Source organism: Symphalangus syndactylus, chromosome 8, assembly GCF_028878055.3.
Source record: "Symphalangus syndactylus isolate Jambi chromosome 8, NHGRI_mSymSyn1-v2.1_pri, whole genome shotgun sequence".
Classification (NCBI taxonomy): Eukaryota; Metazoa; Chordata; class Mammalia; order Primates; family Hylobatidae; genus Symphalangus; species Symphalangus syndactylus.
The window spans coordinates 110,613,250-110,625,463 of NC_072430.2; the positions used below are offsets into that span (position 1 = coordinate 110,613,250).

Genomic DNA, 12,214 nt, shown 5'->3' on the forward strand with positions numbered 1-12,214 from the left:
CATATGGGGAGTAAAAGGAGTAAGGAGCTCATCCCATCTCATATGGAACTAAAGATTTGAAAAAAGATTGACACATGCACTTGGCTAGGAAAGCGATGGATAAACAAGGAGAGAGCAAGGGTCACAGAGGACACACACTGGAGTTAGGGAGGAATAACCCCATTTTCCCAAGGGAATGCAGCTGCCCACAGATATACTTTCCCTTACTCCATTTCCCCCAGGTTTGCAGATACAAAATAAGCCCCATCCCATGAAGGAGTGTGGCTGTTTAGTTCCTATTAAGTACACAATACATTTCCACTTTATGCTTTATGGGAATTGTAGCTGGAGGAGCTACAGAAAGGCATATGTTCTATTATTATTTAACTTTATCCACATAACGATATACCTCATATCAGGCCAGGCGCGGTGGCTCACGCTTGTAATCCCAGCACTTTGGGAGGCCAAGGCGGGCAGATCACGAGGTCAGGAGATCGAGACCATCCTGGCTAACACGGTGAAACCCCGTCTCTACTAAAAATACAAAAAATTAGCCAGGCGTGGTGGCGGGCGCCTGTAGTCCCAGCTACTCGGGAGGCTGAGGCAGGAGAATGGTGTGAACCCCGGGGGGCGGAGCCTGCAGTGAGCCGAGATTGCGCCACTGCACTCCAGCCTGGGCAACAGAGCAAGACTCCGTCTCAAAAAAAAAATAAATAAATAACGATATACCTCATATCAAGGCTAGGTTGCTCCCAGTCTTTTTTTTTTTTTTTTTTTTTGAGACAGTCTCAATCTGTCACCCAGCCTGGAGTGCAGTGGCACAATCTCGGCTCACTGCAGCCTCCACCTCCCGGGTTCAAGTGATTCTCCTGCCTCAGCCTCCTGAGTCACTGGGATTGCAGGCGTGCACCACCACGCTGGACTAATTTTTGTATTTTTAGTGGAGACAGGATTTCACCGTGTTGGTCAGGCTGGTCTCTAACTCCTGACCTCATGATCCACCTGCCTTGGCCTCCCAAAGTGCTGGGATTACAGGCGTGAGCCACCTTGCCTGGCCTTCTCTCAGTCTTAAAAGAAAAAAGAAACAGGCCAGGCATGGTGGCTTATGCCTGTAATCTCAGCACTTTGGGAGGCTGTGGCAGGCAGATCACTTGAGCCCAGGAGTTCGAGACCAGTCTGGGCAACATAATGGGACCCCATCTCTACAAAAAAATACAATAGCCGAGCGTGGTGGCATACACCTGTAGTCTCAGCTACTCGGGAGGCTGAGGTAGGAAGGTCACTTGAGCTTGGGAGATTGAAGTTGCAATGAGCTGTGATCGTGCCACTGGACTTCAGCCTGGGTGACAGAGCAAGACCCTGTCTCAAAAAAAAAAAAAAAAAAAAAAAAAATTAAGGAAAGATAAAAGAAAAGGTGGGGCACAGTGGCTCATGCCTATAATCCCAGCACTTTGGGAGGCTGAGGCTGGTGGATCACTTGAGGTCAGGAGTTTGAGACCAGCTTGGCCAACATGGTAAAACTCTGCCTCATAAGTAATAAGAATACAAATATTAGCCAGGCATGGTGGCCCACGCCTTTAATCCCAGCTGTTCGGGAGGTTAAGGCAGGAGAATTGCCTGAACCTGGGAGGCTGAGGCTGCAGTGAGCTGAGATCATGTCACTGCCCTCCAGCCTGGGCAACAGAGTGAGACTCGAAAGAAGATAGAAAGAAAAGAAAGAAAGAAAGTAAAAGAAAGAAAGAGGGAAGGGTGGGGGAGAGGACGGGGGAGAGAAAGAGAGAGAGAGCGAGCGAGCAGGCAGGCAGGCAGGCAGGCAAGCTGGCGGGCTGGCAGGCAGGCCGGCAGGCAGGCCGGCAGGCAGGGCGCGGTGGCTCACGCCTGTAATCCCAGCACTTTGGGAGGCCGAGGCGGGCAGATCACGAGGTCAGGAGATCGAGACCATCCTGGCTAACACGGTGAAACCCTGTCTCTACTAAAAATACAAAACAATTAGCTGGGTGTGGTGGCAGGCGCCTGTAGTCCCAGCTATTGGGGAGGCTGAGGCAGGAGAATGGCGTGAACCCGGGAGGCGGAGCTTGCAGTGAGCCGAGATGGCGCCACCGCACTCCAGCCTGGGCAACAGAGTGAGACTCTGTCTTAAAAAAGAAAAGAAAACAAAAGAAAAAAGAAACCAACAGGCCAACTTGGGAGGGCCTTTATTCTTCTTGGCAGGGAAAATTGAGATTAGTGAAATTCAGTCATGCTTTCTTGTTTCTTTTAGACTTCAACACTATCCCAGGACTTCCCATCAGCAAAGTAGATGCTTTTGTTCTAGAACAATGGGGCAAGGTCCCCCTACCCACAGGAACATGAGGAAAATCCCAAAGTCTCGGAAGGGTTTAAAGATCTCAAGAGGCTCAGTTTCTTAGTGCCTTGTGACTTGACACTTTCTTTAATTCAGAAAATAATTTATATTAATAATGCACAGTACATAGTCTGGCAGGGAGGTTACTTATGTTGCTGAAGGATACAGTAAATCTCATAAAGCGGAAATGAAACAGGAGAAACTGTAAAACTAGTTTGGCTTTCACCCTTGTACTCAAACTATAGTACTATTTTACTGAAACTATAATACTAAATATGTTATTTGAGGAATATTACTTCATTTGGGCCTAGTACTTAACTACTCTATAGCAGCAGAGACTGGACAATTATGTGCCAAGTTTCTTGAACTATATTTAAAAGCTTAAAAAGGCCAGGGATTGTGGCTCAGGCCTGTAATCCCAGCACTTTGGGAGGCTGAGGTAGGTGTATCACTTGAGCCTAGGAGTTGGAGACCAGTCTGGGTAACATGGTGAAACCCTGTCTCTACGAAAAATGCAAAACAGGCTGGACGCAGTGGTTCATGCCTGTAATCCCAGCACTTTGGGAGGCTGAGGCAGGCAGATCAGTTAAGGTCAGGAGTTCGAGACCAGCCTGGCCAACATGGCGAAACCCCATCTCTACTAAAACTATAGAAATTAACTGGGTGTTGTGGTGCACACCTGTAATCCAAGCTACTTGGGAGACTGAGGCAGAAGAATCCCTTGAACCCAGCAGACAGAGGTTGCTGTGAGCCAAGATCACACCATTGTACTCCAGCCTGGACAACAGAGTGAGACTCCATCTCAAAAAAAAAAAAGAAAAGAAAAGAATAAACAAAAAACAAATAAACAAACAAAAACATTAGCTGGCCATCATAGTACATGCCTGTAGTCCCAGCCACTTGGGAGGCTGAGGCAGGAGGATCGCTTGAGCACAGGAGTTTGAGCCTGCAATGAGTCGTGATCCTGCCACTACACTCCAGCCTGGACAGAGCAAGAACCTCACTCAGGAAGACATAATAAAATAAAAGCTTAAATAATTTGAACCAAAGGGAAGGGCCTCAACTCTATCCTAAATACAATAGAAGACTCATCAACTTTATACTGGACACAAGTGCAGTAGAGTTTGGTATGCGGTAAGTGATGAGAAAATAGTTATAAATTGATAAATTATAGAGGTTTCATTTTTAATGTATTATTGTCTGTTTTCTTTTTCTTTTTTTTTTTTTTTTTTTGATACAAAGTCTCACTGTGTCACCCAGGTTGGAGTGCAGTGGCATCATCAAGGCTCACCACAACCTTGACCTCCCAGGCTCAAACTATCTTCCTGCCTCAGCCTCCCAAGTAGCTGGGACTACAGGCACATGCTGCCATGCCTGGCTAATTTTTTAAAAATTTTTTGTAGAGATGAGGTCTCACTACATTGTCCATACTGGTCTCCAACTCCTGGGCTCAAGCAATCCTCCCACCTCGGCCTCCCAAAGTGCTGGGATTACAGGAGTGTGCCATGGCGCCCAGCCTGTTTTCTCTTTTTATGTCCCTCTTTACTACTGTGATACATACTACAGAGCTCTAGCAAGAACTAATATCTATTCTTTCATTAGGGCAGTTTTAATTCTTTCATACTCCTCTCATCAAGAGGTGAGGTGTATGTTTCCCCCACTTGAATCTTGGTGGGCTTAGAGCCTGGCTTGACCAATAAAATTCAATGGAAGTGATGTCATATAATTTCTGAGGTTAAGTCATAAAAAGTCTTGCAGCTTCCTCTGTGATCTCTGGGAATTAGCTTACCCTTGGGGCCTTGAGCTACCCTATAAGCAGTCCAACTAACCAGAGTCTGACTTGCTGAATAGGCCACAGGAAGATCCTTTCTGGAAGGCAATCCCATCTGATCATGTCATTCCACCATTCCAGCCTGGGAGCTGAACATACGACTGAAGATGCCATGTGGGAACTGAATCCTCCAGCCAGAACTGTTCAAGCTTCTTCAGTCCCTAGTTGTTTGAGTCATCCCTAAATATTCCAGTCATCCAGCAGAGGCCCTGGCCTTGTAGAACAGAGAAGAGTTGCCCCCCTAACTGCTGTGCCCTTTCTGTATTCTGGACCCATGGACTCTTCAGGAACCTAACAAAATGGTTGTTTTACATCAGTAAGTTTTGGGGTAGTTTGTTGTGCAGCAAGAGATAAGTGGAACACCTCCTCTCAGAATCTGTGTGTTTTAGTTGGGGAGATAGCTGCCCAGCTAGATACTACATTTCCCAGCCTCCTCACTTACGGGTGAACATGGCTGTAAGTCCTGCTTAGGGTATGTGAATGGAAGATGCAATTTCCAAGTCATATCAATAAAATGTTAAGTGCTCGTTCTCTGCTTGCATTCCCTCGCGGCTTCTTTCTGGCACAGTGACCTGGGATACACAGATATTAAGGATGGCTGTCACAGATTGGATTCCCTAGGAAGAAGACTCAGAGCAGTTTAGCATGCAGAATATTTATTAAGGCGTTCCCTGGGAGTCAACACCTGTGTAAGGGAGGGGACAAAAGCAACAGCGGGCAGAAGGAAAAGCTGAGCTACAATGCAGATTCAATGGCAGCCTCAGCCAACCCCACAGAGAGGTCAGGAGCTAAAGTGGTCCTTCAGAATTGTCCCTCATTGAGCTGAGATGGCTAGGCCTTTATACCTCCACATGTATCAGTCATTGGATGGGGGTCATCCTGGCATATGCTTTTGCAAAGTTATCATCAGGGTATATTAGTCATCTATTATTGCATAACAAAATAATCCAAAATTTAGTGACTAAAAACATTCATTTATTATCTCACAGTTGCTGTGTGCTAGAAATCCAGAAGCATGAGGTTGGGTGCTTCTGACTGAAGATATTTTAGGTTGCAGTTAAGCTGTCAGCTGGGGCGGCAGTCATCTCAACTCTACTGAGGCCAAAGGATTCAGCTCACTCATATGGATGCTGGTAGGCCCCTTCCTTACCACAGGATGCCTCTCTGAGCATGAGAGTATTCCTCAAGACCAAGGAGGAAGCTGCCTATGGGACCTCAGAACATAGAAGGTGGTGATCAAGCATGACAGAACCATAGAGAACCCAAAAAGGAAGCCCAAGAAGAATTAGGTTTTAAAACCTAATCTCAGTAGCAACATCCTTATTCATTAGAAGTAAGTTCAGCCCACACTCAAGGGGAGTGGATTACCCAAGGTCATCCCAGGAGGCAGGGATCATCGAGGCCATTTTAGAGTCTTCCTACCACACATACCATGCATACGATTTTGTATACTGATATTTTTACTTTTTTTTTTTTTGAGACAGAGTCTCACACTGTCACCTAGGCGGGAGTGCAGTGGTGCGATCTTGGCTCACTGCAACCTCTGCCTCCTGGGTTCAAGCGATTCTCCTGTCTCAGCCTCCTGAGTAGCTAGGATTACAGGCGTGTGCCACCATGCTCAGCTAATTTTTGTATTTTTGGGGGTTTGTTTTTTTTTTGAGAGAGTCTCACTCTGTCATCCAGGCTGGAGTGCAGTGGTGTGATCTCGGCTCACTGCAACCTCTGTCTCCTGGGTTCAAGCAATTCTCCTGCCTCAGCCTCCCAAGTAGTTGGGACTACAGGCACATGCCACCATGCCTGGCTAATTTTTTGTATTTTTAGTAGAGACAGAGTTTCACCATGTTGGCTATGGCTGGTCTCAAACTCCTGACCTCAGGTGACCCGCCTGCCTTGGCCTCCCAAAGTGCTGGGATTACAGGCGTGAGCCACCCTGCCTGGACTACTTTTTATCAACTTTTTATCAACATTTGGTTTTCCTACAGATTCTTCATTTAAACAATTTTTTTTTTTTTGAGATGGAATTTCACTCTTGTTGCCCAGGCTGGAGTGCAATGGTGTGATCTCAGCTCACCGCAACCTCCACCTCCCAGGTTCAAGCATTTCTCCTGCCTCAGTCTCCTGAGTAGCTGGGATTACAGGCATGCACCACCACATCCAGCTACTTTTGTATTTTTAGTAGAGATGGGATTTCTCCATGTTGGTCAAGCTGGTCTCAAACTCTCGACCTCAGGTGATCTGCCTGCCTTGGCCTTTGGGATTACAGGCGTGAGCCACTGCACTCGGCCACAATATGTTGTTTTTAAAAATTATAAAGCAATATATTGTAAAATTTTTCAAATGTTTGATCAAGGTATAAAATTCATTTCCTTATACTATACCACATGTTAATTGATCCAGGGGTAATCACAATTAAGTTTTTATTGTATCTGCTGAGATACTTTCCATACACACATAAGCATATACATATATACACACACACATTATTGTACACTTAATTTATGTCCTTAATACATTCTGAAGCTCTTTCCATATCAGCACGTTGAGATCTAGCTCATTAAAAGTCTGCATGTTTCATTTTATGATTATACAAAAAAATGTTTAAGCAGTTCCCTATTGATGGATATTTACATATTTTTGTTTTGTCTGACATGACAAACATTGCAAATGTACATCCTTTGTCTCATGATGAATCATGCCTTGAGTCTCACTCATATCTGATTTAGATGAAACTTTGGACTTTGACTTTAAAGTTGATGCTGGAACAAGTTAAGACTTTTTGGGGGCTATTGGGATGGAATGAATTTATTTTGCATGTGAGGACATGAATCTGGGGAGCCCAAGGTGTGGAATGCTATGTTTTGAATGTGTTGTCTCCAAAATTCGTGTGTTGGAAACTTAATCCCAATGCAACAGGGTTGGGAGGTGGAGCCTTCTAGGAGATGATTAGGTCACAAGGATTCTGGCCTCATATTTGATTGATGCCATTATAAAAAGAGCTTGCGGGAGCATGTTAGCTCTCCCCTGCCCTTCCATCTTCTGCCATGGGAGGACAGCAAGAAGGCCCTTTCCAGATGCTGGCACCTGATCATGGACTTCCTGGCCTCCAGAATTGTAAGAAGTAAATTTCTTTTCTTTTTTTTTTTTTTAAACGAAGTATTTGATTATTTTGCTGCAAAGCTGTTGCTTCACTGTATAAAAATAGCACCAGCAAATGTAGTGTATTGCAAAATTAAGATAGTGTTGTTCTTCATCTGACACTGTACAAGCAACAAAAACTTCTTCATTCCCAGTTATTTCCAATGGAAAGATCATTAAGTATTTCATCCCAAATCCAGGTATGGACATACACAAGTTACAATATTATATAAGGCTTAAGAATAACAACATTATCTTTGAATTATGTAATTTTTATAACTAATTTTTACCATGGATAATTTCACGAATTCTGAATACTAGAGCCTAGTCTAAAAATCATAGGATATTGTGAAAAAGACACGTATTATGTTTATCTACAATCATTAGAAAGTTAAAAGGCATCTTCTTTCATTAACAGTGTTAACAGTAGTTTTTTTTCCCATGGGTAATGCTAAAAGTTGCTATTCTAAGTCTTCTATCCACCACTAATTTAGGACAACTCTGCTGGGTTGCGTTATTTCATACTAGCTTATTTATAGTGGTTCCATTTTCACTCCTCAATAGATTTTATGTATTTCTCATATGCTTCTTCACTCATAAGCTTCATCTAGTTATGAAGGATTACTCAGTGTCATCTTGATCAGCCAATCTTCATAACAAGATTTGTTTACAAGTCCTGGATTTTCTGCAAGAGCTTCATTAATTTCGGTTACTTCTGATAAAGGAGAATAGAGTTCACTAGCAGCTTTCACACTTTCCAAAGCACCAAACTCACCTTGTTTGTTCAATTTTGTCCCAACTTCAGGCAGACTACAGTAAACATCTCCCAACGCTTCCCCAGAGAAGAGCGGGTCCCATGCGCAGCGACCGGACGGCGCCCATCCCAAGCTGCCAGGGCCTCCACGGGCAGGGCGCGGCAGGTGCCAGGACCGCGTGCAGGCTGCACAGCACGGCCGGCACGCTCTGCACCACTCGCAGCGCCATGTTCCCAGGGGTGCGGGGATCGCAGCGCTACGCCTCAGCCACTCGGTGGGGAGGCAGGGCGGGGCGGGCAGAAGTAAATTTCTTTATAAATTACCCAGCCTGGGCCTGGTGTGTTGGCTCACATGTGTAATTCCAGAACTTTGGGAGGCCAAGGTGGGAGGAGCGCCTGGGCCCAGGCGTTCAAGACGAGCCTGGGCAACATAGTGAGACCTGTCTCTATAAAAAATTTTTAAAAATTAGCTGGGCGCGGTGGTTTACGCCTGTAATCCCAGCACTTTGGGAGGCCGTGGGCAGATCATGAGGTCAGGAGTTCGAGACCAGCCTGACCAACATGGTGAAACCCCGTTTCTACTAAAAATACAAAAATTAGCCGGGCGTGGTGGCACACGCCTTTAATCCTAGCTACTCAGGAGATTGAGGCAGGGAAATTGAACCCAGGAGGTGGAGGTTACAGTGAGCTGAGATTGTGCCACTGCACTCCAGCCTGGGCGACAGACTGAGACTCTGTCTCAGAAAAAAAAAAAAAAATAAATAAATAAAAATTAGTGGGGCATGGTGGCTCACACCCATAGTTCCAGCTGTTCAGGAGGCTGAGGCAGGCGGATTGCTTGATCCAGGGAGGTGGAGGCTGCAGTGAGCTGTGATCATGCCACTGAACCCCAGCCTGGGTGACAGAGTTGCCTCAGTCAATCAATCAGTCAATCAATCCATCACCCAGTCTGTGATATTCTGTTTTAACAGCAGAAACAAAGACAACTAGCCACGCCCACTGTGTTATGTACTTACCTCTATTAGAATATGTTATGTCATTACTATAATTGATGCCTACATATCTCTTTTAGTATACTGTTAGCTTCTTGAGGACATTAGCTAAATTGTATTTCTCTTTGTAGTCTTGGGTAATGTACTTGACACACAGTAGATACTCTGCAAAAAAATTTTTTTTTCTTTTTGAGATGGGGTCTCGCTCTGTCGCCCATGCTGGAGTGCAGTAATACGATCTGGGATCACTGCAACCTCCGCCTCCCAGGTTTAAGCAATTCTCTGACTCAGCCTCGAGAGTAGCTGGGATTACAGGCGTCTTGCCACCACGTCCAGCTAATTTTTGTATTTTTAGTAGAGACAGGGTTTCACTATCTTGGCCAGGCTGGTCTTGAACTCCTGGCCTTGTGAGAGCCACCGCACCCAGCTGATACTCTGCAAATGTTTAGTAGATGTTGGAGCTGAATTTCAGGCTTTGTAATGTCACAGAATCAGGCATTAGAAGAGCTGATCCAAACCCAAGATCTGCCTCTAACTTGCCTCTTATTCTTTCTGGTCTCCATTTCCACAATTATAAAATGCAGGTATAATACTAGATTTTTTTTTTTGTATAGTCCTTTGCAGATCCAAAATTATGATTTTAAGAAGGAAATTAATAAGTTATTCATCTCAGTATCTCTTTAGGTGCCAATACTGTAAATTAATCGCCAGTCTCAGACCATACATTTGCCATTTTCAACATATGCTTTTAGTCCAGTCTAATCACCAGTCTCAGACTATACATTGCCATTTTCAACATATGCTTTTAGTGTGAGTTATTTAAAAATATTAAGATATCAGATGTTTTGAGTATCAGCAATAGGTAAGTCAATCTCTAAACATTTTCAGTAGTGAAAAACACAAAAAACACTTTAAGCAGAGGGTATTTGGTTTTCAGATCCTTGTTCCCTTAAAATCTATGATCTGAAATCTAGTCAGTTTTCTCATTAACATCCTTGTCCCTTGGGCTAAATTAAATCAGCAAACTAATTAAAGTGCTATGTAACTATTAAAGTATTTTAAGATTGGTTATTTAAAACTTATTAGGGGCCGGGTACAGTGTCTCATGCTGGTAATCCCAGCACTTTGGGAGGCTGAGGCAGGCGGATCACTTGAACTCAGGGGTTCAAGACCAGCCTGGGCAACATGGCGAAACCTTGTCTCTACAAAAAATACAAAAATTAGCCAGGTGTGGTGGCGTGTGCCTGTAGTCTCAGCCACTTGGGAGGCTGAAGTGGGAGGATGGCTTGAGCCCAGGAGATGGAGGTTGCAGTGTGCTGAGATCATGCCATGCATTGCACTCCAGTCTGGGTAACAGAGCCAGAATCTTATTAGGGAATTCTGACATCTTCATCTTTTTATAAAAGACGGCCAGGCTGGGTGTGCTGGCTCACATCTGTAATCCCAGCACTTTGGGAGGCTGAGGCAGGTGGATCACCTGAGGTCAGGGGTTCAAGACCAGCCTGACCAATATGGTGAACCCTCATCTCTACTAAAAATACAAAAATTGACTGGGCACGGATAGCTCATGCCTGTAATCCCAGCACTCTGGGAGGTTGAGGCGGGTGGATCACCTGAGGTCAGGAGTTTGAGATCATCCCGCCCAACATGGTGAAACCCCACCTCTACTAAAAACACAAAAATTAGCTGGGCATGGTGGTATGCGCCTGTAGTCCCAGCTACTCGGGAGGCTGAGGCAGGAGGATCGCTTGAACCCAGGAGGTGGAGGTTGCAGTGAGCTGAGATCGTGCCACTGCACTCCAGCCTGGCGATACAGTGAGACTCCGTCTCAGATAAAACAAACAAACAAACAAAAAGGAATGCACTTCTTAATAAGCTGGAGATTATTTTAGGCATCACTTTCCCTCATCGTCTATGAAATTTTCCTGCAATGATCATCCTCAGTTGGCACATGGGGCATTTAGTATATGTCAGGAAATAGGCCTAAGGTTTTTACAAGCTTTCTGACGTAATAATCAAAACAACTCTATGAGGCTGGAAGCAAGTACAATTTTACAATTTTTATCCTCATTTTACAGATGAAGAAATACTCTTAAAGAAAATGTTAATGTCAACAACAAACAATAAATTGAGTACTGGGTATTGTCAAATATATTTTTTAATTTTTACTTTTTTTTCAGAGTCTCACTCTGTCACCCAGGCTGGAGTGCAACGATGCAATCTTGACTCACTGCAACCTCCGTCTCCTGGGTTTAAGTGATTCTCCTGCATCTGCCTCCTGAGTGAATAGCTGGGATTACAGGCATGTGCCACCACGCCCGGCTAATTTTGTATTTTTAGTAGAGACAGGGTTTCACCATGTCGGGCAGGCTGGTCTCAAACTCCTGACCTCAGGTGATCCGCCCACCTCGGCCTCCCAAAGTGCTGGGATTACAGGTTTGAGCCACTGTGCCAGGCCAAGTATATTTTTAATTAATGTATTCATTATAATATAATTTACTACAAATTTGAGGGGGGAGGCTTTCCATATGGAGTTTAAGATATTTTTGGATATATATTCAACTTTTTTTTTTTAAGAGTTGGGGGTCTTGCTATGTTGCTGATGTGGTTTCGATGTCTGTCACTTCCAAATCTCATGTTGAAATGTAATCCCCAATGCTGGAGGTAGGGCCTAGTGGGAGGTATTGATTCATGGGGCAAATCCTTCATGAATGGCTTGGCACCATCACCTTGGTGATGAGTGAGTTCTTAGTTCATGTGAAATCTGGTTGTTTAGAGTCTGGGACTTCCTCCTCTCTCTTGCTCCCTCTCTCACCGTGTGATATGCTCACTCCCATTTTGCCTTCTACCAGGGTTGTAAGCTTCCTGAGGTCCTCATCAGAAGCAGCTGCTGGTGCCATGATTTGTGAACAGCCTGCAGAATGGTAAGCCAATTAAATCTTTTTTAAGAATTACCCAGTCTCAGATATTCCTTTATAGTAACGCAAACAGACTAAAACAGATTAATACTGACAGCAGGGCACTGCTATACATATTGGAAAATGTAGAAGCAGCTTTGGAACTGGGTAACAGGCAGAGGTTGGAAGAATCTGGAGGGCTCAGAAGACAGGAAGATGAGGGAAAGTTTGGAACTTAGAGACTTGTTAAGTGGTTGTGACCAAAATGCTGATAGACATATG

The 12,214-nt window shown here is 44.5% G+C and overlaps 1 pseudogene; it reads right to left on the reverse strand.

The window, feature by feature from the left end:
• Positions 1–7,619: 7,619 nt before the first annotated feature.
• On the reverse strand, positions 7,620–10,754 carry LOC129488328 (glycine cleavage system H protein, mitochondrial-like; annotated as a pseudogene).
• Positions 10,755–12,214: the final 1,460 nt, after the last annotated feature.